The sequence below is a fragment of the Orcinus orca genome, chromosome 13, assembly GCF_937001465.1.
Source record: "Orcinus orca chromosome 13, mOrcOrc1.1, whole genome shotgun sequence".
NCBI classification, from domain to species: domain Eukaryota; kingdom Metazoa; phylum Chordata; class Mammalia; order Artiodactyla; family Delphinidae; genus Orcinus; species Orcinus orca.
This window is the reverse complement of record NC_064571.1, coordinates 35,583,264-35,611,024: the sequence shown is the minus strand read 5'-3', so window position 1 is coordinate 35,611,024 and position 27,761 is coordinate 35,583,264. Positions and strand designations below refer to the sequence as shown.

The 27,761-nt window shown below is 39.8% G+C and overlaps 1 long non-coding RNA gene across 1 annotated transcript in view; it reads left to right on the top strand.

The window, feature by feature from the left end:
* The first annotated feature begins 1,181 nt into the window (after positions 1–1,181).
* Positions 1,182–27,761, top strand: part of LOC117195576 (uncharacterized) — a 97,754-nt gene continuing 71,174 nt past the window's right edge. Inside the window, exon 1 of the long non-coding RNA XR_007471098.1 lies at positions 1,182–1,284. This is a non-coding gene — a long non-coding RNA (uncharacterized LOC117195576). The remainder of the gene's footprint in view (positions 1,285–27,761) is intronic.

Below are 27,761 nucleotides of genomic sequence, written 5' to 3'. Positions count from 1 at the left end.
CAGTGGTTGAGAGTCCGCCTGCCGACGCAGGGGACGTGGGTTCGTGCCCCGATCCGGGAAGATCCCACATGCCGCGGAGCGGCTGGGTCCGTGAGCCATGGCTGCTGAGCCTGTGCGTCCGGAGCCTGTGCTCCGCAACGGGAGAGGCCACAACAGTGAGAGGCCCGCGTACCACAAAAACAAAAAAAAAACAAAAGCAAAAACAAAAGTACCCTAGTTAGTAGCATTGCAAACCCAATTGTCTAACACCATGACATGATTGACCTTTTGGACACTAGGCACACTTGGATTCACTTTAGGACAATTTGCTGTTTCAACTGACTTCATTACAGAAAGACAATGGTGAGTTTTTTGCAGCTGGTACCTGCAGTATGTCACACACACACACGGGCCGTACCTTGCCAAGACAGTCACCACTGTGATTCACACCAGAGCAGGAAGTCAACTCTAGGCACATTTTATAATAGGAAATATACTGTTACGATTAAGGGGGAATGAATTCTTTTTGCACATCCCTCCACAGTCTTAAAGAGACGATTATAAACCTGTTTTCTGGTTTCCTTGCAGTAAAAATATTGCCATGTTAAGGGTGCTGCGATGACTTTAATGTTTAAGGATTTTATGGTACATTGAATTCAAGATGTCCATAAAAATACAGTCCAGATAGAGACATACTGTTGTACCACACTTATGCCCAAGTTGAAAAGGATTCTCCAGCGGAGAGTTGTGGTGGGGTGCTATGGGGATGGCGCTAAATCAGCGACCAAATTTCCAGGTACTCTGATTAATAATCCTGACTCTACAGCTAGAACATCATATCTGTTATCTTAAATGGATCTTTTGCCTGGTCTCTAAATGATATTACTGTATTTCTGCTTTGTAAATCACGTTGCATTGCAAAATGTGGTAAGGAGTTGCTTTAAATTATATTGAATATAATAATTAAGTTCCTCTCTCAAAAAGCTCCAGATTTTTTCTGGAGGAGTCCTGATTCCTAAGGGAATAGTCCTCTGTCCTCAAAGTTGTGAAGGTCTCTTAGAATCCTGAGATGCTTTCCTTTGATTTTTCCCTGCTTGGCCACCAGACAGTGCCTTACTGTTCCAAAGCAGTTGCTAGGGTAATTAATACCTGTACTGATTAAGTTGCTTCAATGAAATAAAAGGTGACTTTTCCACCAATGACAGGACTGTGATCCAGCGGACTGAAAAACAACATGCCGTACTCCAAAGAGAAGAAGGAAACCCAACTACTAGCGTGCCTTCCCCTTTCATGAAAAAATCCACAGTAAGAAAAAGAATCCACATTTTTACTAGCTTTCACTGAAATTCTTTGTTACTCTATTCGGGGTCTTGCCTTAAATCTTTGTATATTTCTAGCATATTACATGGAATCCTTTTTCAGACCGAAAAAGCTCTGTGTGTGCATGCATGTGCACGTGTGTGTTTTAAAATCTTGAGCACCTAATGTCCCCTAAGCTGTGATCAGGACATGGCGGGTGCTGAGATTAACAGGACATTGTCTCTGCCCTCAAGAGCTCAGCCAGGGGTGGAGCTGATAAGAAAACCACAATCCCAACACATAGCAGTATACACAGGTGCTGTGGAGACACAAAAGTTAAACCAGCAACCTGGAGGAAGAGAGCCCTTGAGAGCCTTTGTGGTGGGCTCAAGGCAGGAGGAGTAGAGATGAGGAAATGTTTTTTTGTTTTTTTTAGAAAATGTTTTTTTTGTTTTTTTTATATCCAAGTTCAACCAGGAAAAACAGAAGCCACTCTGAGTATTATATATAAGGGAAAGAATTGACCACAGTGAATTGGTTACACAGGGGACAGGAGGGGCTTCGAAGGCAATCAGAGCTGAGCAATCTCAGAAGGCTGTTGCCCCAGGTAGACCAGATGGACAGAGGAAGCAGGTATCAGACACCAGGGGTCAGTCACCTCGTAGAAGACGTAACAGGGCAACGTGTGTAGTGGAGCTGGAGCTATGGAGAAGATAAGTGAGAGAGAAGTATTCTGCAGTCTTGTCTTTCACTCTCTAATCCATCACCAGGACCCCCTTTCAGCTAAATCCAGCAAGAAACCAGCTGATGCAGAACCTGGGAAACACCAGATCAGCCCTCCTATGGTACAGAGCAGGGCAAAGAAGAGCTTTGATTGCAAACTGTGCCAGGAGCAGCACAACTTCTAGGCAGATGCGACCCTCCAGTGGTCTTTTCTTTTACCAAGTGAAAAGTGTTATTGTTAATTTCTGAATAGATTAGTTTGAGAATGTTGAAGGAGGAGAAGGGTATTCCAGGCAAGGGCACTGGGTTGGGAGAGAAAGTGGCTTACTTAGAAAATGACAAGTTTGCCACTGTGACTGGAGCAGAGAAGCAGGAGGAGATATCGTAGGACATAAGTTGAAAATCATAACAGCTAATGGTGTGAAATGACCAGTGGCTTCTGTAACAGCTCAACTTGTTAGCAAACATTAACCCCCAGAGGCCAGGGTAAAACAGATATAGGGACTATACATGGCATTCCTACAAAGAAACACGGGCAGCCTTTTTGAGTACCTTTGACTACTTTAATTTATACTGTTGTTTGAATCAGCCACAAAGCCAGTGGGGACATCGATCCAGTCATTTTTGTGAACAAATTAGAAATTGTTCACGAAGCCCAAGGAGACATCCTTGTAGCCAGTTTGGTGTTCAGAAGGCTAAATCAAAGATTTTCTATACTCCCACATAATAGGAATAACTTGATCTGTGACCTCACAGACGTCAAGCTCTTGAAAGATAGTCTGAAGGAGGTGGGGCCTGAGGAACCAGCGAGGAGGCTGTTGTGATAACAGTGGAGTCCAGGAGTGAAAGTGATGAATAAGAGAAGGTATTTAGGAGACAGGAGGCTAGTATGGGTGTAGGGGGTGGGGAATAAAGAGAAGATGAAAGAAAGGGCATGGTTTCTGGTTTGGAAATTTGGGCAGATTGTGGTTCCATTTGCTGGCACAGTAACTTTAGAAGAAGGGGCGTGTTGGAAAGAAGAATGGTAGCTTGGTTTTAGAAATTTTGAGTTTGAGAAACTTGTGGGTTATCAAGATAAGATGTTCATTCAGAAAATGAAGACATAGCCTTTTAGTAGAGAGGAGTGGGCTGGAGATAAAAATTTGGGAGGAGCCATTGGAGTATATGAGATCATTCTGGATCTCTTTCAGGAAGTTTATGGTGAAGGAAAGGCTTGGAGTAGGGCTGTCAATAAAGGGGAACATGGTGGGGGGAGGATATCTGATTTTGAAGATGGGGAAGACTTGTGCATATTTGTATAATGAGGGGAAAGAGGAGGGAATGTTGAAATTGCAACAGAGAGGGTATGCTAGCCTCTAAGACTAAAGGCAAGTGAAGGCTACAGATGTATGTCCACGTAGGGGTTGGTGGAGGAAAAATTTGGGGGCAGTTCACACCTGATAACCTTAATTTTCTTTTTTGAGATATGGGTAGTCATTTGATGATAAGTGAGGGGTTAGGAGGGTAAAAAGGTTTTTGTACTGAAAGTCCCATATCCTACCAGGGAACCCACTTAGTTCTGGACAAACCAGGAAGATTGGTCACCCTAAGCGTAGCAGAAAGTGAAAGACTTGAGAAGGTTAAATGTTAATATCACAATGGAAAATGGGAGGGGAAGCTGACCAGAAATGCAAAGCTTGCTTGTCAGTGTCAAGGACAAAAGAGGAATTGGAGACCAAGGGGCAGCCTTTTGTGCATGGCTGTGTGATTTTCTTCAGCAATGTTTAAGCACTTTGAGTTGTTTTATATCAGGGGAGAGTGTGTTAACTCATCCACTTGTTTGTGGAGGACTTTTTTTTTTGGCTGCATTGGGTCTTAGTTGCGGCATGTGGGATCTTTCATTGCGGTGCGTGGGCTCTTCATTGCAGCGCTGGCGTCTCTCTAGTTGTGGCCCGTGTGCTCAGTAGTTGCAGCGCACGGGCTGAGTTGCCCCATGGCATGTGGGATCTTAGTTCCCCGACCAGGGATTGAACCCACATCCCCTGCATTGGAAGGCAGATTCTTAACCACTGGACCACCAGGGAAGTCCCTGGAGGACTTTTTGCAATGCAAAGTCTGCAGTGTCAGAGATCTCATTCTGGGGGCAGGAAAACAGTGAAAATCAGTGGCAAGGTCACCAGAAATAGGGTCGCCTGTTAGGTGGAAGATTTTGCTGTCAGTGGTGTACAACATCACTCTTTCTTCATCATTGACATATTCATGTCATGTTACGTAATTGACAAATATTAGAGTTACAACATTCCACAATATCCTGAGGCACCTGTAAGATATAGTCAAGTCTTCATTATACATCTTCTCTCTAGAAGAGTAACTTAGAGCAGTGGCTTGAGATGAGAAGCAGGGAGCTAAAGGCCCTCACCCAGCATGAACTCTTGATGTCTAGCTGCAGGATCTCTCCACACGCCCCGCAAAAGACATGCCACAGGAATGTTTTGCCTTTGTCATTGACTAAATTATATACTTTTCTACCTGATAGTATTTTCACCTTTGTTGGTTATAGAAACAAAGATAAAGGTAACCCTGTGGTTGTCTAGCTGGTAACAGGGCAAATGGGGCAATCAACTCCAATAAGTTGATTCAAGTAAATATCTGAAGTATTGCCTTTTCTTTTTAGGAAAAATGAAGTTGGATAGCTTTCAAGTAGGTAAAGAGATGTTTTTGCTAAATTTTGCTCTATTATTAGAATAAACCAGTACCTCTATACTTACAGTGGGGGGCAGACAGAGGGTACAAGGGGAACCGTGCCAACATGAGTTTGGTGAAAATCTGAAACTTGGTTTGGCTTGGGGAAGGTGTTCAAATACCAGGTGAAATTTGTTTCAGCTTGGCTCAAAGACTCTCCAATAAATGGGCTGAGGATTCAGGCAATGGGAATGTTATGGGCCACCCAAATTCACATGCTAGAGCCCTAACTAGGGGTTGCTTAGTACCTCAAAATGTGACTGTATTTGGAGATAGGGCCTTTAAAAAGATCATTAAGGTTAAATGAGATCATATGGATGGACCTTAACCTGATATGACTGGTGTCCTAAAAATAAGAAGACATTTGTACACAAAAAGAGACACCAGGAATGCACACGCACAGAGAGAAAAGCCATGTGAAGACACAGGGAGAAGGCAGCCATCTGCAAGCCCAGAGAGGCCTCAGAAGAAATCAAAGCCAACAGTAGTTTGATTTTGGACCATCAGAACTGAGGAAATAAATTTCTGTTGTTTTTCCCCCACCCGTCTGTGGTTTTTGTTACAGCAGCCCTAGCAAACTAATACCGAGAGAAACTTAGAGTTTGGATCCCTCAACAATCTGAGAAATAGTAACCACATCAGCTGTTCTTTTTTTTCTTTTAGGTTTGGTCTTTTTTCTGTTTTTTTTAATATTTATTTGGCTGTACCGGGTCTTTGTCGCGGCATGCAGGATCTTTAGTTGTGGCATGCGGGATCTAGTTCCCTGACCAGGAATTGACCAGGAATCGAACCCAGGCCCCCTGTATTGGGAGTGCATTGGGACTCCCAAGTGTATTGGGACCACCAAGGAAGTCCCAGTTGTTCATTTTTAATATAAAAATGAACCCAGGATATGTCTGCTAAAAAAACCCTGAATTTACCTCCACTTTATTTCTGTATCAAATATTTATCAAATACTTTTGCAGTGCTTACTATGGGAGGAGACGTCATCACTCTTCTCTGCTCCTGGACTTTCCTGAACCTCCTTCACCTCCTAGTGCATCCAGATCTGCATAACCTCTCTTGGAATCATTTTTAAAATACAGTAGGTTTCAAATGATAATGCTGCATTTTTATGAAGTTTGGTTATGGAGTTTGCAGGCAGCGTTTTCATTATGTGTAGTAGGAATTAAACCTGCATCTGAGCACAAAGGTTAAGTCAATGATTTTACTCCCTTTATTAACTGTGAAATTTAGGCCAGTCATCCTATCTGGTTAATTCTCTTTAGTATTTCGAATATCTCAGGTTGATTCTAATGTTTGGCACTTTTAATTAAAAATGATTTTCTCAAATCCTCCCAGGCACATGATGTTGACAGGAGAATCTCCATGGCCTCAAGTTGTGTGTTTCTGTGAATAATATGTTGATATCGGATTCTACTGAAAACAGATCTGACTTTGTCTTGTGAACCTGTTTGTAGCTGTTGACTTAGAATAATCTATGCTGATTTGTAAAGTCTGCTTTAGAGAAACTATGACAGGTGAGGTACTGAAGCTGCTGTGAACAGCAGGATGTTCATTAAATGTTTGCCTACGTGAATTTTCCTGGTGTTTGTTCTCGGGAATAATACGGGTAATTGGGAGCTGGGAAATCTTATGAGAACGAATCCTAGCATTCTCATTTCCCTATTGTATGACTTTGGTGACATCAATCATAGTGAGCGCCAGTTTATTCACCTGTAAGATAGGGATGAATTCTACCTTCCAAGCCTACCTTACAGATGTTTGTGGGAATGAAATTAAACAATGAATGTCTCTGTGGTGCTTTTTATTTATTTATCATTTTATGGTGGTACTTTTTCAAACTTGCTATACACATTTAAATTTCATCGTTATTACCGCAGTCGCTACTAAATGGTTTAACTCCATGACCCTTTTACTTTGCTTTCTCACATTCTAAATGAAGTAGCACCTGGGCTTCTTTCAGGGATGAAAGTCATAGTAGACATGAGGATCTCCTGTTTGGTCCGGGTTCCCAGAAGGACTTAGTGTTCCATCATATTTCAGGAAGTGTCTATTGAAGCTTGATGTTGACTTTTGTTTTCAATCTTACATTAGGTAGTGATTTTTTTCTACTTATTTCCCCAAGATTTAAATTTTTATAGCCAGTCAAAGATATAAATGTTGTCTCAAATGGAAATCTTCCAGAACCTAATGTCAAGTTCATGCAATGTGTGGGAATGTGTCGTCTCAGAGGGTGGTAAGAATAGCTCCTTCCCTCTGGCTGCCTTTCTGAAAGCTTGTCCAGTTTCTAGGGTTTCTGATTCCAGCTGTGCTGTAGAACATGTTTTCTGAATAGAAGAAATGATGAACAGAAACCTCTATCACTCTGTATTAGCAAAATGCATTAAGAATGCAGCAGGTAGCTCTTACTTGCTGTATTGGGACATCAGTGAATGTCCAATAAGTGTCATTTAATTCCCATAAAATGCTGCTTTTAAACCCAAATTATAATCTGGAGATTGGGCCAAACCATCCAGAGTTTTCACCCAGACTATCAGGAATGTGGGTGAACTGGAATGCAGTATAGGGGGGAGGGTATTGAGTTAGCATCATTGTCATCGCTGGAGTTGGAGGATGGGCATCAATTTAGGTGGGTTTACAATGTTAAAACCTTTTTATTATGGAAAAATTTCAAACATACACAAAAGTAGAGAGACTGGGACAACAGATCCCCATGTACCTATCACCCAAATTCAAGAATTAGAATGATCGACATTTTGTTACTTTTTTTAATCTGTTTCCCTCCTTATTTATTTATTTACTTACTTATTTATATTAGAGTATATATTGGAGTATTGATTTACAATGTTGTGTTAGTTTCAGGTGTACAACAGCAAAGTGAATCAGTTATACATATACATATATCCACTCTTTTTTAGATTCTTTTCCCAGATAGGTTATTACAGAGAACTGAGTAGAGTTCCCTGTGCTATACAGTAGGTCCTTATTAGTTATCTATTTTATGTATAGCAGTGTGTATATGTCAATCCCAATCTCCCAATTTATCCCTCCCTGTTTCCCTCCTTTTCTCACTGTCTCTTTTATTCTGGAGTATTGTACATCAAACACTAGATACCAGTTCTTCTCACTTTCATATACTTTAGAATGTATCTTAACTAATAATGATTTTGTTCTGCTGTAGTTTTAAATTAAAAATTTTTTAAAAATAACTTTTCATTTTGATATAATTTTAAACTTATAGAAAAGTTGCAAGAATAATACAAACAACTCCTGTAATCCTTTAATCCTTTACCCAGATATCACTAATTGTATACATTTTGACTTTTGCTTTATCATTCTTTCTCTTTTATATAACATATAATTTTTTCCTGAACCCTTTGAGATTGAGTTGGTGACATGCCCGCTTTTACTACTAAATACTTTAGTGGGTATGTTCTAAGAACAAGGACATTTTCATACATAAATACAGACAAGTTATTAAAATCAGGAAATTGAACATTGATGCAATACTGTTATCTAATCCACAGTCCATATTCAAGTTTCATCAATTGCCAAAACAATGTCCTTTATATATATTTTTTCCTGACTTAGAATCTAATCCGGGATCATACATGACATTTTACTTGTCATCTTTCTTTAGTGGCCTTAAATCTGGAGTAAACAGTTTCTCAATCTTTCTTGGTCTTTCTTGACCTTGACATTTTGAAGAATACAGACCAGTTATTTCATGGAATGTGCCTCAGTTGAGGTTTGCATGATGTTTCCTTACGATTGTACTCAGGTTATGCATGTTTGGCAAGGGCACCACAGAAGAGATGAGATGCCCTCAGTCCACGGCATCAGCTGGCACGTGATGTCTGTTTGTTCCAGTACTGGTGACATTAACTTTGTTCAGTTGATTAAGGTGTTGTCTGCCAAGTAAGAGATTGTTTGAGATTATTGTGTAACTATCTTCTTCCTCATCAAACCTTTATTCACTGGTTTTCACATCCACTGATGGTCTTCTAACTCCAACATTTTAATATATTTATCAGTAGGTATTCTATTGTAAAAAAAAGCTTTCCCTTTTTCCTCCTTTATTTATTTATCCATTTACTTATTTCTATCCGTATGGACTGATGGATTCTTGTTTTATTTAATGGGTTCTGCTTCAATAGTACATTATTTATTTTTATGCTATTATTTCTCAGATATGGTCAGTGGGAGTGGCTCTCACTGCCTCCTGTCTTTTTGATGGCCCCTAAAGGAAGCTTAACTTGGTACCTTCCATGCTAAAGTGGAGACTGAGGTTGGCAGTCACATTCCCTTGCACAGTATCTAGTAGCCACAGGAACAATAGACTTTCCATCCAAATCCTTCAGGTTTCCAGCACATCCCTGGAGGGAGTCGGTATGGTCAGCTGAAGAGATGTAAGTGCACCCAGGAAAAAAGCCTGTGTTAGCCTCTTATTTTGCGTCCAAATAGTGGCTTTCACAGCAAGAGTTCCCCACGAAAAAGTCAAGCAACGGGTTTCCTAATTTCTGGCTTCTGTCTAAAACAGGTTTCTTGAGCCAGTTAATTGAACATAAATTACAATTGACCTTGGAGGGATTAACTTGCATTGTGGGGTCATCTCAGCTGTATAGCTATTTGGGTGCTTTCTGACTGCCTGAGCTTTTATGTAGTTTTCAGCTAAGTTAGAGAGGAAAATGTACCACTCGGGGACATTACAGGAGTTGTTGACCTTCTCCGGTCAGTATGAGGTCAAGGAATTAATGTAGAGAATTACCAGAAGATCTATAAATACACAGGTTTCTTACATGAGAGGTATCGTTAAAAAATACTGTTCATTTTACTTAACTGTTTCAGATCCATGTGTAATATTTGAATGGCAGTCGTATAAAGGAAATTTTGCTGTGGGGCAAAATAAAAATAACATTTAAATTAAAATTTTAAAAACTACACCAGCAGTAGGTTTTCTAAAGTTCCATAGTGATTGAGTCATTCTGACATTGAAAGTATATTAGATGATAGACCCTATATTGAAAAGAAGACTTATTCATGTCAGAGGCTGAACATATTCTTCTGAGGTCATTTCAGTGCTGAAAGTAATTGTATCCTGTGTTCTAAATTTTTCTCTGCCTCTTTGGTGTCTCAAGAGGTTGAATTAGAAATTGGCACGCCAGCTTCTTCCTGGTGAGTGAGTGGAGAGATTATGACCTTTGGAAATACAGACCTGAGACCAAGTAATGCCACTGTCACTGATTTGTTCTCTATCTTTCACGAGTTCTTTTGTCATTCCAAGCATCAGTTTCCTCATCTGTTAAGAAAGGTTTACAACTTGTAGGATCAATGCAAGGAGTAAAAGCTATAGAAAACTTTATGATAAAGTATAGCGCCTGGCATAGAGGAGGCCCCCAATGAATGTGACTTCTCTTCCATCCCACTCCTGTTTCTAACAACATTACAATCACCTTCATTCATTCATTGTTTATCATGTGCCAGGCTATGACCTCAGTGCTTTATGTGCACTACTCATGAGAGAGGAATTATTATTTCCAATTTACAGGTGAGAAAACTGAGACCTAGAAAGGTTAAGGGCTCTTGACCAAGTGTTGATTCTGGGGTTTCAAGTTTGATGCTAGAGCCCAAGGTCTTAATCATTAAGCTCTTCTGTCTCTCATAACTATGACTCTTTGAGACCACGCGCTTTTCATAGAGTTGGAGTAGTAACTCATGGGTTTACACAATATTATGACATGAATACAGTTGAGAGTCCTAAGTGGTAGGAAGGGAGAATTAACCTGGGCTAGAAACGGAAATAAGAGTGCAGAAGAAAAGTAGGGAAAAGTGACAGAGATACACACTAGACATACAAGGTGAACAACGCCCTCTATGTCTCTGGAACACTGGGTTGCTTATCTTGTTCTAAATCAAAGGTTAAAAACATGCATGATCATAGTCTTAAGAGCTGCTGTTTATTGAGCATATGTGATTTATGGAATTCCCGATTTAATGTTACAGCAACCCTTTGAGGCATGTTTATTTGCTTATTTGGAGGAAAAGAAACCAAGAATCAGGGCATGTAGAGAGTCATGCAGACAGCCCATTCCAAACCGGATCTGTGTGGAGTCCTATCCCTCCTCTCTACTGTGCTTAGCATAAATATCAACAAATTCCCTGGGTGCCTGGCACTGCCACGGCCTAATTCTCACCTCTGTAATGTCTCCAATGAGCTGAAAGACTTGGCAACAGATGCACAATTTCTTTTCCTGCTTGGAAGTTGGTTTTTACCAGACTCTAGTGAAGTCCAGCCTCTAAGACTTAGCACTCCACCTATCACCACCCATATTCCACAGTTTGACATTAGGGATAGCCTTCGGCAGCAAACCTCTTTCCCCTTCTGAGGGAAAAAATGTGTAGTCTTGGAATAGTCCTCTAAAAATGTTTCACACCGTAGACATTTAAGCATTCCCATAGCAGAGGCTGATTCTTGTCTACCCCAATATCCAGTACCCTTTCCTCCTTAAGAAGAGAACTTGAATTTTAGGCAGGCCCATTGCCACCTAGAGTTAGAGATGGTTCCCAGCCTCTCTTGCAACGAAGTGTGTTCATGGGACTGGCCAAAGAGCAGAAGTGCTCTGTGCAGTTCTGGGAAAGCTGCTCAAAGAAGTTGACTCAGCTAGGAGGAAACCCTTTTGCCCTTCTGTTATTCCTACTTTGTTAGAGGAGCAACTGGGAAGTGATAGCTAAAGTTCTAGCAACTATCTGTAACCATGAAGTTGACCTTGAGGATAGAAACCTCTTGGTAGGATCATGGAGCGAAAGATAGACACTTGGGTCATTGATGATAGCTTGGAGTCACTTTACTACTTCTAAGCTGCTTATCTCTATTTTTACATGAGAAAGAAACTTTTGCCCTTCCTTCCTTCCTTCCCTTCTTTTTTGTTTGTCACTGTTATTTTGAGTTTTTCTATTACATGCAACCAAGTAATTCTAGTTACAGTTTACAAAAATATGTTTGGCTTCCTCTGGGCACATATCGATGTCTGGAAGAGCCTGCAAAGCTTTGAGCCTACTGGCTCAGTATTTAGCTGAGTGTGATTTAACTGACAAATTTTTAAGGTACCATGGAAAGAGACAAGTTGAATATTTTGGACCTTTATATACTTCAACATTTAGCAGTTAAAACATATTAACACAGTGTTTCCCCCCTTCTTACTGTTTAATTCAAAGAAGGATGCCTTTGGAAGAAATTAGGGTCTTGCTCCTCCAAGACTAGTCCTATCAAGTCCATTAAAGACTGTACAACATTTGAGATCATGCTACAAACAGATTTCGAATGGGTATGATGTTTCTGTGATAAAAATTGTTGCATCAAACAAGACTCAAAATTTACTCCAGGTGGTATTTCCCCACCCCACCCCCTATTTTTATTTTAACATCAAGCACAAAAGTGACACAAAATATTTCTGCTCTCCTGATACACTGAACTTTGGGCATAAGTGGAAGGTGAATTAGAAAGGCATAGTTTTGTACTTGAGTACCTAGATTGGTGGAAATGAGTTTTCCACTTAAATTCGACTCATTTCAAGGCAGCCAAATATCATAGTCTCCTGGTTACTGTATTTTAAATTATTTTTAACTTAGCAGAGATACTGTTTTGGTGAAAATATTTTATGTATCTCCTTTGTTGACTGAAAGAGTTAAAAATAGACAAAAAAAAAAGAAGCCTGGAACTACACCCCCAAAGCCTTATAGAGAAAAACAGAGAGAATATTTAGAGGCTCTGGCAAAAGGAAGTGGAAATTTGAACAATCACCTCAATAATTCATCCAAAAATGATTGAGAATGTTTATTCTGTTCTTAAATCTTTATTGTCTGGCTGTATCATCGGTTAGATTGACCTGGATTTTCTAGACAAAAGCCTGAAATCTTCCCTTAACTTTGTCTTTGGGAACATGGTCTGTAAGTACCAAGTCATCACTATGTGTAACTATGTGTTGAAAAGACGCCATTGCACGACATTGCGTTAGCTTTGGAGTTACAAATGTATTCTCCTGTGATTTAAAAGGGGATTGTAATGGACTCATAAGATTGTACAATTTCAATACTTGCAAGGAATTTAGATATGATCTATTTCAATCCTCTACCCCTTCCCCTGCATCATTTTAAAGACGAGGAAACTGAGACCCAAGGATTTTTTTCAAAGTTTCACAGCTTGTACATAAATTCCACTGTTAAAGTCACGATATTTCATACTTCTTGTTTATTTTCTAAAATGGCCCAGTGGAGGAAAAAGAAGCTTTTGCCTATCAGTTTGAATTTGGTCCTAATTATGTTTGGCATCATAATTTTCTTCCATAAAAATTTACAGAATAAGAGGATTATAACCTCAAAACCTTCCAAGAGTGAATTCACTTAACCTTGTTGAAAGGTACTGATATTATATACCTACGAGAGACATGGGCTAAGTGAAAAGACTGTATCTTAAGTGATAGCAACACCCCAAGCCATGCAGAAAAACAGATATGGAAAACTGCAAATTGATTCTAAAGCAAATCAAGTGAAGTAGCTTCTACGGACATAGAGTCAGATAATAAAACTCAAAAAAATAATGTATGCTCTTTTCTGTTTTCAAAGGAACTAGGAAATCTCCTTTCAACTTTGCATGCGGTATGGAGATGCACAAAAGTCCCAAACATTTGTTAGTAATAAATTGGCTGACATATCTATAGGTTTAAATCTTTTATTTGTTACTGATTAACTTAACTGCTCTGCCTGACAAAACTTCATAATAAATAAGCCAACCAGTGAGTGCTTCGCAGTCAAACCAACTTTGTTTAAAGGACTATCACTAAAGCATGATTTACGCGCTAATGAATTTTGCAATCAGCATGTGGTGATGTACAAGTTCCAACATGAATCTAAAATGTACAAATCCGAAGACACTGAAGTTATTAAAAAATCACACCACAATGCAACTAATTTTAATTAAAAAGAAATATATCACATTCATACTTAGCAGTGACATTATGGCATATGAGGAGGATAGCTCAGAGTTACTTTCTGAACACATCCTAACAAAACATGGCTGTTGTTGCTTTGAAGGTTAATGATTCCTTTTCGAGATCAAATTACTCGCAACACTGACTCAAATCAAGAAAAAAAAAACCCAAATAAGAAACTATATTTATATGTACATGTAAGCCATGTAAATAGATAAGGTGTTTGACGATGGTATGTCAGTAAGAAAAGTTGCTGCAGATCTTTTTTTTTAACTTGACCAAATTCTTCTTAGAAAGCCTGTATAAATCAGTTTTCTTTTGCCTCTCTTTCAATTAATTAAATTGTTGACAGTGAAATTGTAACAAAGTAGCTTTAGTATAAAAATGATTCCCAGCTCTTTCTATATGAAACTTAAAAAAAAAATCTTGAAGAACTTAAGTTTTAAACATCTGTCTGGACAGATGTCAAAATGCGCAGTGTTACACCATTATGCTGTGTAAGTTATCTGACACTGTGTTATTACTCTTAAGTTAAATATTCACAGTGAGATTTTATGATCTTTTTTAAAAAAATTTATTAATTTTATTTATTTTTTTAATTTTTGGCTGTGTTAGGTCTTCATTGCTGCGCGCAGGCTTTCTCTACTTGCGGTGAGCGGGGGCTACTCTTTGTTGCGGTGTGAGGGCTTCTCATTGCGGTGGCTTCTCTTGTTGCGGAGCATGGGCTCTAGGCACGCGGGCTTCAGTAGTTGTGGCACGTGGGCTCAATAGTTGTGTCTCGCGGGCTCTAGATCGCCGGCTCATTAGTTGTGGTGTACAGGCTTCGTTGCTCCACAGCATGTGGCATCTTCCCCGACCAGGGCTCGCGCCCGTGTCCCCCGCATTGGCAGGCGGATTCTTAACCACTGCACAACCAGGGAAGCCCTGTGATCTTTTCAAAAGAAAACTTCCATGAGAGAATAAGCTCATCTTGCACAACATAATAAGCACTTTAAATGAATGAATCCCAGAGTAAACAATGAAAAATAACTTTCTGTGCTAGTTTTTACATCTTATTTCAGTTACCTAGGATTTTTCTATTGGGATTTTAAAAATCATTCAATGGCATGCAATGGGTGTGATTTTATTAAAACTTATAGTATTAATTTTGAATATTTCTCTGGAAAGAGAATTTTATTGAAAATCTTACATATAAATAGTGGAGACAATTACATCTGGAAATAAAATATGGCCCTGCTGAATCCTACTTGTTGTGGAATAAATATTATAGTACAATAAACAATATTTTTCAAGAAATGAAAGACGAAAACTGTCATGATATTATAAACGTAACAGTAATTTAGTAAGTAAGACTTTACTGAAAGGAATACTTAGACCCAGACCCTGAGATGCTGGGATGTTATTTCATCCTCTGTTCTCCCCTACTCCACATCCCGCAGCTTAGATTAAGTTAGCATGCTTGATGAATATGTTCACATTAGAATTATAACTGCCTGAAAAAAAACTTTTTAATGGTTTTAAAGTGATTAAGGGAGCAAAACCACTCTTCTCTCCTTAAAATTTACTAGCCCCCTTTGCACTAAATACATCACACAAACAACCACAATTTCCTTATATGCTAGGAAGAATTCTTCAACAAAACACTGTAATTCTGTGCCAAAGAGACTAGCAATAGCATGAGCATCTCGCTGTTTACTTAATGAGATGTGAATGGAAGTGTGAAGGTGAAAAGACAGATTCTAGGTTAGAGGATGGCAAGGTGAGACCGATCCTTTAGCACAAGGGAAAAACCCTTGGAGACGCCATGTCTGAAATAAACAGAAATCTTTCTTTCTTCCTCCCTCCCTCCCTCCCTTCCTTCCTTCCTTTACTTGGGGAGTCCTCCCTGTCTGCCTTTAAAATTCTAAGGTGGATTAATTAGCTCTCAAAACCATCAGATTTGACATTGATAAACTGAAGTGGCTTAGCTTTGGAAAACATCAGCTTATGGTTTTATTTCCTTTGTAGCAAATGTTTAGTGATACCCTGGTCTCCGGGTTGCATGGCATAATCTACCCACTATCCACATCACTGCCCTTGTTTTCATCATTAAATGAAACTGAAGGAAACTGGTGCTGAGTTGTCAAGAAATCTCAGGGACAATGACATGTCATTGCCCCATTTCTCCTTCTAAATCCTTTGTACCTATTCATGAAGGTCGAATGAGATTATGTCTATGAACCCACTAGAAACTGTAAAGCACAAACATGAGAACAGATGATGCCAATGGGGATTAGGATGCTGCCCGACAATTTATTCATTTTTAGACCAGAAATCTGGTAGCGGCCTTACATTTTCTGATTATTATATGGTCTTGAGTAATGTAATTTGCACCGATATAAACTATAGTTAGCCATTTACTGGCATTCTAAAGCATTCTCTTGTGATTCCTCTTCCACTATTGTCTAGAATCATTTAGCTAATACAAGAAAAAATGATTTTTTTAACCTTGTAAATTTTCCAATCCACACTTCCCAGATTAATTAGAAAATTGCCCCAATCTCTCTTTTCCCTTCCCTGATATGTAGCACTCGCAGAAAGAAGATGCTAATTTGATGCAGAAGCTGCTTAAAATCAGTCAAAATAAATCCTGTTCCAATCTTGTGCACATTAAATGATTGTCCCTGATCAAAATGGGAGTGGGGCTGACAAGGAGGGGAAGAGAGGAAGTTTGGATATGGACTTCTCCCCCAGCCTCATTTCCAACCAGGTAAAAATGGAGTTCGAAAGGCCCAAATTCTTAGCAGATTTGCACAGCACAGTAATAGCCTTTATGCTTGGAAATTTATGGGCCATGGACAGTTTATAAGAAACGATGTAGTTCATCACAGAGCCAGACTGATGGAGCACATGGGAGCGTTCTGCACAGGAAGTTGGGTTTTGGAATAATACTTACTTTGATAGAGTTGTTTTGTTAGCTAAGTAAAACAGTAGGGAAGCCAATGGCCACTTAGGCTTCAAACGTAAATATATATTTATAAGTCACCCAGCTGCGTAATTGAGAGCCTTAGTGTTTTCACTAAGTATATCTTCACCAGAAAGCAGTAAAAACAACAATATCATCAACAAAACCCCAGTCTCCGCATAGATTCATTTAATCAGTCTTTGATAGTTTGGAGATCATTAAATGATGTCTAAATGCTTCTGTCTTAAAGTCAATGGGTGGGAAGATGGGTAGAAAGATGCTTTTTTTCTTTTTTTTCGTGAGGGCATGTTCTTTTGTATTTAAGGTGCAAAGACATAAGTGAAGCCTTAAGTTACACTCCGGGTCGCCGAGGGCTATTATCAGAGATTTGAAATTGTGGCTCTAAGGACTCCTGATGGGGAGAGTTGGGGGGATCAGAGGAGCAAGTGTTGGGTGTACAATTGTCTGGTGCTTTCAGGTTTCACAGAAGAAGGTTAAGTAGGAGGTGGCTTGTTAAATTTGAGCAGAGAACTGGAAAATAAGATTTCACACTCCTGAGATGGGGAAAGCTGGTGAGTTTGGAGTTTGTCTGGGAGATTTGAAAAAGGTCGGGTGTGCTAAAGTGTTTCTCAAATTGTATTTCAGTGCTTCTGAAATGAGAAAAAGTAGGTGCTATAAAGGGCCCACAGACATTCAGTCAAGTCAAGCGTCCTAGGTAAATGGGCATTTTCAAACTCAAATAATTATTTGGCACGTGGAAAGTAAATGCACAGCCTCTCTTTCTGCTTGGCTGGACCTCCTGGAATTCAGGCCACACTAACGATATTTTGCTACTGTGTCTTCTCTTCAATCTTCTCTTTCTGTTCTCAAGCCCCTTTCTCCTCTTTATGGCCATGGCTTTCATGATTTCTCTCTTTTGCTTTGAGACCTTGAGCTGCAGTTGGACTGCAAGTGGCAGCAGGGGAGTCCAAGACATGGATGCTACTCTAAGTTCTGCTTCTTCATGTGACCTGACAACAGGACACTTGCCTTTCTTCCTGGAGGAAGCAGGGGGTGAGGTTCCTGAGGTCTCCCCTAGAGCTGACGTTAGATGAGCTTATACTTGGTCTTTTTTTCTTATGGAAGTATAGTTGATTTACAATGTTGTGTTAGTTTCAGATGTATAGCACAGTGATTCGGTTATACATCTATATGTATATATCTATTCTTTTTCAGATTCTTTTCCCTTATAGGTTATTAAAAACTATTGAGTATAGTTCCCTGTGCTATATAGTAGGTCCTTGTTAGTTATCTATTTTCTATATAGGAGTGTATATATGTTAATCCCAAACTCCTAATTTATACTCCCCCTTCCCTTTTGGTAACCATAAGTTTGTTTTCTATGTCTGTGGGTCTAGTTCTGTTTTGTAAATAAGCTCATTTGTATTTTTTTTAAGATTCCACATATAAGCGACATCATATGATATTTTAGACTTGGTCTTGTTACTTCAATTCTCCCCTGCTCTCCTAGAACAGCTGTGACTCTCTTTCTTAACTGCTTTTTAGAAAAATTATTCATTACTGTTGTTTGACCAGCCCTTTATAGCTAATTCTCTTTTCCAATTGTTTTTCTAATTTTTTTTTAACTTCTAGTTTTAGCTGTATTCTGCTTGCTCTTTCGTTCCCTTTTGTGAGACTAATTTTACTTTCGTATTCTTATATAATATAATGTGCTGCCTCTTCAAGTATTTATTATTTTCCCCTTTTCCTTGAGGTTTGATCTTTTCTTGCCTAATACAGCACTAGACACATTTTAACCCTTTATAAATATTTCTTGATTGATTGGTTTAATAAGACTCCTCGTGTTTCAGACTTCCCATCTCCTTGTTTTCGCTTTGGACTCTGGGTCATCTCCCGTGTTTTTGGAATTGTAGTTAAAGCCATCCTTCACCGCCTATAATATGCACACAGTTGAAGATTGCAACTATGCAATCTCTAGTAGTAAATCCTCTATACTTAGGGGGCTGACTTAAAGGATGACTCAGTCTCATTCCTCCTGCTTCCATCCAAAATGAACAGGAAACATAAAAGGCATTCAGGGGCTTCCCTGGTGGCGCAGTGGTTGAGAGTCCGCCTGCCGATGCAGGGGACACGGGTTCGTGCCCCGTTCCGGGAAGATCCCACGTGCCGCGGAGCGGCTGGGCCCGTGAGCCATGGCTGCTGAGCCTGCGTGTCCAGAGCCTGTGCTCCGCAACGGGAGAGGCCACAACAGTGAGAGGCCCGCGTATTCTCTCTGTATGACAGACTCTAGGCCCATCCATCTCACCACAAATATCTCAATTTCGTTTCTTTTTAAGGCTGAGTAATATTCCATTGTATATATGTGCCACATCTTCTTTATCCATTCATCTGTTGATGGACACTTAGGTTGCTTCCATGTCCTGGCTATTGTAAATAGACCTGCAATGAACATTTTGGTGCATGACTCTTTTTGAATTATGGTTTTCTCAGGGTATATGCCCAGTAGTGGGTTTGCTGGGTCGTATGGTAGTTCTATTTTTAGTTTTATAAGGAACCTTCATACTGTTCTCCATAGTGGCTGTATCAATTTACATTCCCACCAACAGTGCAAGAGGGATCCCTTTTCTCCACACCATCTCCAGCATTTATTATTTCTAGATTTTTTGATGATGGCCATTCTGACCAGTGTGAGATGATATCTCATTGTAGTTTTGATTTGCATTTCTCTAATGATTAGTGATGTTGAGCATTCTTTCATGTGTTTCTTGGCAGACTGTATATCTTCTTTGGATAAATGTCTATTTAGGTCTTCTGCCCATTTTAGGATTGGGTTGTTTGTTTTTTTGTTATTGAGCTGCATGAGCTGCTTGTAAATCTTGGAGATTAATCCTTTCTCAGTTGCTTCATTAGCAAATATTTTCTCCCATTCTGAGGGTTGTCTTTTGGTCTTGTTTATGGTTTCCTTTACTGTGAAAAAGCTTTGAAGTTTCATTAGGTCCCACTTGTTTATTTTTATTTATTTATTTTTTAGTATTTATTTTTTTATTATTTTATTTTTTTCATTTTAACATCTTTATTGGAGTATAATTGCTTTACAATGGTATGTTAGTTTCAGCTTCACAACAAAATGAATCAGTTATATATATACATATGTTCCCATATCTCTTCCCGCTTGCGTCTCCCTCCCTCCCACCCTCCCTATCCCACCCCTCCAGGCGGTCACAAAGCACCGAGCTGATCTCCCTGTGCTATGCGGCTGCTTCCCACTAGCTATCTACCTTACGTTTGGTAGTGTATATATGTCCATGCCTCTCTCTCGCTTTGTCACACCTTCCCCTTCCCCCTCCCCATAGCCTCAAGTCCATTCTCTAGTAGGTCTGTGTCTTTATTCCTGTTTCACCCCTAGGTTTTTCATGACTTTTTTTTTTCTTAAATTCCATATATATGTGTTAGCATATGGTATTTGTCTCTCTCTTTCTGACTTACTTCACTCTGTATGAGACTCTAGGTCTATCCACCTCATTACAAATAGCTCAATTTCGTTTCTTTTTATGGCTGAGTAATATTCCATTGTATATATGTGCCACATCTTCTTTATCCATTCATCCGATGATGGACACTTAGGTTGTTTCCATCTCTGGGCTATTGTAAATAGAGCTGCAATGAACATTTTGGTACATAACTCTTTTTGAATTATGGTTTTCTCAGGGTATATGCCCAGTAGTGGGATTGCTGGGTCATATGGTAGTTCTATTTGTAGTTTTTAAAGGAACCTCCATACTGTTTTCCACAGTGGCTGTATCAATTTACATTCCTACCAACAGTGTAAGAGGGTTCCCTTTTCTCCACACCCTCTCCAGCATTTATCGTTTCTAGATTTTTTGATGATGGCCATTCTGAATGGTGTGAGATGATATCTCATTGCAGTTTTGATTTGCATTTCTCTAATGATTAGTGATGTTGAGCATTCTTTCATGTGTTTGTTGGCAATCTGTATATCTTCTTTGGAGAAATGTCTATTTAGGTCTTCTGCCCATTTTTGGATTGGGTTGTTTGTTTTTTTGTTATTGAGCTGCATGACCTGCTTATAAATTTTGGAGATTAATCCTTTGTCCGTTGCTTCATTTGCAAATATTTTCTCCCATTCTGAGGGTTGTCTTTTGGTCTTGTTTATGGTTTCCTTTGCTGCGCAAAAGCTTTTAAGTTTCATTAGATCCCATTTGTTTATTTTTGTTTTTATTTCCATTTCTTTAGGAGGTGGGTCAAAAAGGGCCTTGCTGTGATTTATGTCATAGAGTGTCCTGCCTATGTTTTCCTCTAAGAATTTGATAGTTTCTGGCCTTACATTTAGGTCTTTAATCCACCTTGAGCTTATCTTTGTGCATGGTGTTAGGGAGTGATCCAATCTCATACTTTTACATGTATCTGTCCAGTTTTCCCAGCACAACTTATTGAAGAGGCTGTCCTTTCTCCACTGTACATTCCTGCCTCCTTTATCAAAGATAAGGTGACCATATGTGCGTGGGTTTATCTCTGGGCTTTCTATCCTGTTCCATTGATCTATATTTCTGTTTTTGTGCCAGTACCATACTGTCTTGATTACTGTAGCTTTGTAGTATAGTCTGAAGTCAAGAAGCCTGATTCCTCCAGCTCCGTTTTTCGTTCTCAAGATTGCTGTGGCTATTCAGTGTCTTTTGTATCTCCATACAAATTGTGAAATTTTTTGTTCTAGTTCTGTGAAAAATACCAGTGGTAGTTTGATAGGGATTGCATTGAATCTGTAGATTGCTTTGGGTAGTAGAGTCATTTTCACAATGTTGATTCTTCCAATCCAAGAACATGCTATATCTCTCCATCTATTTGTATCATCTTTAATTTCTTTCATCAGTGTCTTATAATTTTCTGCATACAGGTCTTTTGTCTCCTTAGGTAGGTTTATTCCTAGATATTTTATTCTTTTTGTTGCAATGGTAAATGAGAGTGTTTTCTTGATTTCACTTTCAGATTTTTCATCCTTAGTGTATAGGAATGCCAGAGATTTCTGTGCATTAATTTTGTATCCTGCTACTTTACCAAATTCATTGATTAGCTCTAGTAGTTTTCTGGTAGCATCTTTAGGATTCTCTATGTAGAGTATCATGTCATCTGCAAAGAGTGACAGCTTTACTTCTTCTTTTCCGATTTGGATTCCCTTTATTTCGTTTTCTTCTCTGATTGCTATGGCTAAAACTTCCAAAACTATGTTGAATAAGAGTGGTGAGAGTGGGCAACCTTGTCTTGTTCCTGATCTTAGTGGAAATGCTTTCAGTTGTTCACCATTGAGGACAATGTTGGCTGTGGGTTTGTCATATATGGCCTTTATTATGTTGAGGAAAGTTCCCTCTATGCCTACTTTCTGCAGGGTTTTTATCATAAATGGGTGTTGAATTTTGTGGAAAGCTTTCTCTGCATCTATTGAGATGATCATATGGTTTTTATCCTTCAATTTGTTAATATGGTGTATCACGTTGATTGATTTGCGTATATTGAAGAATCCTTGCATTCCTGGAATAAACCCCACTTGATCATGGTGTATGATCCGTTTAATGTGCTGTTGGATTCTGTTTGCTAGTATTTTGTTGAGGATTTTTGCATCTATGTTCATCGGTGATACTGGCCTGTAGTTTTCTTTCTTTGTGACATCCTTGTCTGGTTTTGGTATCAGGGTGATGGTGGCCTCGTAGAATGAGTTTGGGAGTGTTCCTCCCTCTGCTATATTTTGGAAGAGTCTGAGAAGGATAGGTGTTAGCTCTTCTCTAAATGTTTGATAGAATTCGCCTGTGAAGCCATCTGGTCCTGGGCTTTTGCTTGTTGGAAGATTCTTAATCACAGTTTCAATTTCAGTGCTTGTGATTGGTCTGTTCATATTTTCTATTTCTTCCTGATTCAGTCTTGGCAGGTTGTGCCTTTCTAAGAATTTGTCCATTTCTTCCAGGTTGTCCATTTTATTGGCATAGAGTTGCTTGTAGTAATCTCTCATGATCCTTTGTATTTCTGCAGTGTCAGTTGTTACTTCTCCTTTTTCATTTCTAATTCTATTGATTTCAGTCTTCTCCCTTTTTTCTTGATGAGTCTGGCTAATGGTTTATCAATTTTGTTTATCCTTTCAAAGAACCAGCTTTTAGTTTTATTGATCTTTGCTATTGTTTCCTTTATTTCTTTTTCATTTATTTCTGATCTGATTTTTATGATTTCTTTCCTTCTGCTAACTTTGTGGTTTTTTTATTCTTCTTTCTCTAATTGCTTTAGGTGCAAGGTTAGGTTGTTTATTAGAGATGTTTCCTGTTTCTTAAGGTAGGATTGTATTGCTATAAACTTCCCTCTTAGAACTGCTTTTGCTGCATCCCATAGATTTTGAGTTGTCGTGTCTCCATTGTCATTTGTTTCTAGGTATTTTTTGATTTCCTCTTTGATTTCTTCAGTGATCACTTCGTTATTAAGTAGTGTACTGTTTAGCCTCCATGTGTTTGTATTTTTTACAGATCTTTTCCAAGGCTTGATTTGTGACCCAAGATATGATCTATCCTGGAGAATGTTCCATGAGCACTTGAGAAAAATATGTATTCTGTTGTTTTTGGATGGAATGTCCTATAAATATCAATTAAGTCCATCTTGTTTAATGTATCATTTAAAGATTGTGTTTCCTTATTTATTTTCATTTTGGATGATCTGTCCATTGGTGAAAGTGGGGTGTTAAAGTCCCCTACTATGAATGTGTTACTGTCGATTTCCCCGTTTATGGCTGTTAGTATTTGCCTTATGTATTGAGGTGCACCTATGTTGGGTGCATAAATATTTACAATTGTTATATCTTCTTGGATCGATCCCTTGATCATTATGTAGTGTCCTTCTTTGTCTCTTCTAATATTCTTTATTTTAAAGTCTATTTTGTCTGATATGAGAATTGCTACTCCAGCTTTCTTTTGGTTTCCATTGCATGAAATACCTTTTTCCATCCCCTTAGTTTCAGTCTGTATGTGTCTCTAGGTCTGAAGTGGGTCTCTTGTAGACAGCAAATATATGCGTCTTGTTTTTGTATCCATTCAGCCAATCTGTGTCTTTTGGTGGGAGCATTTAGTCCACTTCCATTTAAGGTAATTATTGATATGTATGTTCCCATTCCCATTTTCTTAATTGTTTTGGGTTTGTTATTGTAGGTCTTCTCCTTCTTTTGTATTTCTTGCCTAGAGAAGTTCCTTTAGCAGTTGTTGTAGAGCTGGCTTGGTGGTGCTGAACTCTCTCAGCTTTTGCTTGTCTGTAAAGGTTTTAATTTCTCCATCAAATCTGAATGAGATCCTTGCGGGGTAGAGTAATCTTGGTTGCAGGTTTTTCTCCTTCTTCACTTTCAATATGTCCTGCCACTCCCTTCTGGCTTCCAGAGTTTCTGCTGAAAGATCAGCTGTTAACCTTATGGGGATTCCCTTATGTGTTATTTGTTGTTTTTCCCTTGCTGCTTTTAATATGCTTTCTTTGTATTTAATTTTTGACAGTTTGATTAATATGTGTCTTGGCGTATTTCTCCTTGGATTTATCCTGTATGGGACTCTCTGTGCTTCCTGGACTTGATTAACTATTTCCTTTCTCACATTAGGGAAGTTTTCAACTATAATCTCTTCAAATATTTTCTCAGTCCCTTTCTTTTTCTCTTCTTCTTCTGGAACCCCTATAATTCGAATGTTGGTGTGTTTAATGTTGTCCCAGAGGTCTCTGAGACTGTCCTCACTTCTTTTCATTCCTTTTTCTTTATTCTGCTCTGCATTAGTTATTTCCACTATTTTATCTTCCAGGTCACTTATCCGTTCTTCTGCCTCAGTTATTCTGCTATTGATCCCATCTAGAGTATTTTTCATTTCATTTATTGTGTTGTTCATTGTTGCTTGTTTCATCTTTAGTTCTTCTAGGTCCTTGTTAAATGTTTCTTGCATTTTGTCTATTCTAGTTCCAAGATTTTGGATCATCTTTACTATCATTATTCTGAATTCTTTTTCAGGTAGACTGCCTATTTCCTCTTCATTTGTTAGGTCTGGTGGGTTTTTATCTTGCTCCTTCATCTGCTGTGTGGTTTTCTGTCTTTTCATTTTGCTTATCTTACTGTGTTTGGGGTCTCCTTTTTGCAGGCTGAAGGTTCGTAGTTCCTGTTGTTTTTAGTGTCTGTCCCCAGTGGCTAAGGTCGGTTCAGTGGGTTGTGTAGGCTTCCTGGTGGAGGGTACTAGTGCCTGTGTTCTGGTGGATGAGGCTGGATCTTGTCTTTCTGGTGGGCACATCCACATCTGGTGGTGTGTTTTGGGGTGTCTGTAGACTTATTATGATTTTGGGCAGCCTCTCTGCTAATAGGTGGGGTTGTGTTCCTGTCTTGCTAGTTGTTTGGCATAGGATGTTCAGCACTGTAGCTTGCTGGTCGTTGAGTGAGGCTGGGTGCTGGTGTTGAGATGGAGATCTCTGGGAGATTTTCGCCGTTTGATATTATGTGCAGCTGGGAGGCCTCTTGTGGACCAGTGTCCTGAAGTTGGCTCTCCCACCTCAGAGGCACAGCACTAACTCCTGGCTGCAGCACCAAGAGCCCTTCATCCACACGGCTCCTTAATTTGGGATGATTGGTTGTCTATTCAGGTATTCCACAGATGCAGGGTACATCAAGTTGATTGCGGAGCTTTAATCCGCTGCTTCTGAGGCTACTGGGAGAGATTTCCCTTTCTCTTCTTTGTTCTCACAGCTCCCAGGGGCTCAGCTTTGGATTTGGCCCCGCCTGTGCGTGTAGGTCGCCGGACGGCATCTGTTCTTTGCTCAAGCAGAACGGGGTTTAAAGGGGCCGCTGATTCGGAGGCTCTGGCTCACTCAGGCCGGGGGTGGGAGGGGCAAGGAGTGCGGGGCGGGCCTGCGGCGGCAGAGGCCGGCGTGACGTTGCATCAGCATGAGGCGCGCCGTGCGTTCTCCCGGAGGAGTTGACCCTGGCTCCAGTGACCCTGGCAGTGGCGGGCTGCACAGGCTCCCCGGAAGGTGGGTGTGCATAGTGACCTGTGCTCGCACACAGGCTTCTGGGTGGCGGCAGCAGCAGCCTTAGCGTCTCATGCCCGTCTCTGGGGTCCGCGCTTTTAGCCGCGGCTCGCGTCCGTCTCTGGAGCTCCTTTAAGCAGCGTTCTTAATCCCCTCTCCGCGCGCACCAGGAAGTAAAGAGGGAAGAAAAAGTCTCTTGCCTCTTCGGCAGGTCCAGACTTTTTCCCCGGACTCCCTCCCGGCTAGCCGTGGCGCACTAACCCCCTGCAGTCTGTGTTCACGCCGCCAACCCCGGTCCTCTCCCGCGCTCCGACTGAAGCCGGAGCCTCAGCTCCCAGCCCCGCCCGCCCCGGCGGGTGAGCAGACAAGCCTCTTGGCCTGGTGAGTGCCTGTCGGCCCTGATCCTCTGTGCGGGAATCTCTCCGCTTTGCCCTCCGCACGCCTGTTGCTGTGCTCTCCTCCGCGGCCTCGAAGCTCCCTCACTCCGCCACCCGCAGTCTCCGCCCGCGAAGGGGCTTTCCTAGGAGGAAAAGGACACTTTTCCTCCTTCACAGCTCCCTCCCGCTGGTGCAGGACCCGTCCCTATCCTTTTGTCTCTGTTTATTTTTTTTCTTTTGCCCTAACTAGATACGTGGGGGGTTTCTTGCCTTTGGGAGGTCTGAGGTCTTCTGCCAGCGTTCAGTAGGTGTTCTGTAGGAGTTGTTCCATGTGTAGATGTATTTCTGGTGTATCTGTGGGGAGGAAGGTGATCTCCGCGTCTTACTCTTCCGCCATCTTCCCCAGTCCCGTTACTTTAACATTACATCTTTTTTTTTTTTTTTTACATCTTATTTTTGAACAAAGATACATCCCCAACTTGAACATCTACCTTACTCATTATATGTTATCTCCAGTTACTTTGGGAATGTCTCCAAAAATAAGCCAACCACCAAAGAATAACAAAGTGCCTTCCAAGAGTATAAAAACAAACAAAATACAATAACAACAAAAGACCTATCACAGACTGGGAAATTTTTCAAAGTATGAAATCCAACCTCCTTTAAGCACTGATAGCATTGAAATTTGGCAGGAATAAATATTCATGGATATTTGGGAGTCTGTAAAAGACTGATTTTAAAGAATATATATATGTATATTTAAAATATGTATATGTGTATATTAAATATATATGTACACATATGTATACATACATGCATATGTATATTACCTACCCCCTCAAAATATACATATATTTTGACATATATATAAAAAATCTACCCCCCAAAATTATATTTAGCTTGGAAATATGATTAATAACAAATCAGGTCAAAATAAAAGCAAAAGTCAGTCATCCTGATTTACTAAAGCATGAAGCAATGATACTGAGGATGAGTCTTGTATTTACCACCTTTGTGATGTATTATAGAAACTGTGCATTAAAGCAAACCAGCCAAATTTGTAATTTAGAGCTCTGGAGGTATTCAATTTTTGTGATTACATAGAGACATACTTTACCAAATGTATGGTACCCATATGCTTCCCTCTATCGAAGCCTGGACCCCACTGGAATTAAGTGCTGAGTCCAGCTCTCTGGCAGAGGTAGAAATTTTTGTTTAGGAAGAAAGTTATAAGCCACTAATATCAAAGAAGCTGTGAGACACTAACTTTTTGTTTGAGATTGATATAACCTATCCTCACAACTCCACGTTTACATCATGATTCTTCAAAGAATTTTCAAAGGGTTTTCCAATTTAACCTTAAGACACTGAAGTCAAAGTCTTAAAGTACCAATAATAAGAGCACTTGTTTAATATATTCCAGGATAGCACTAATATACACCTTTCAAATAAGAAATACTCAGTTGTGAGGGAATGAAATGTCTTACTGTACAGCAGTTGGAAAACTGCAACCCAGGGGCCAAATCATGCAAACCAGCTACTTTTGTAAGAAAAGCGTGATTGGAACACAGCCACGCCCATTTGTTTCTGTTCTGTCTAGGGCTGCTACAAAGGCAGCGGGGAGTAGTTGCAACTGAGATCCTATGACCAGCAAAACCTGAAATATTTACCATCTGGCTCTTTCCAAAAATTTGC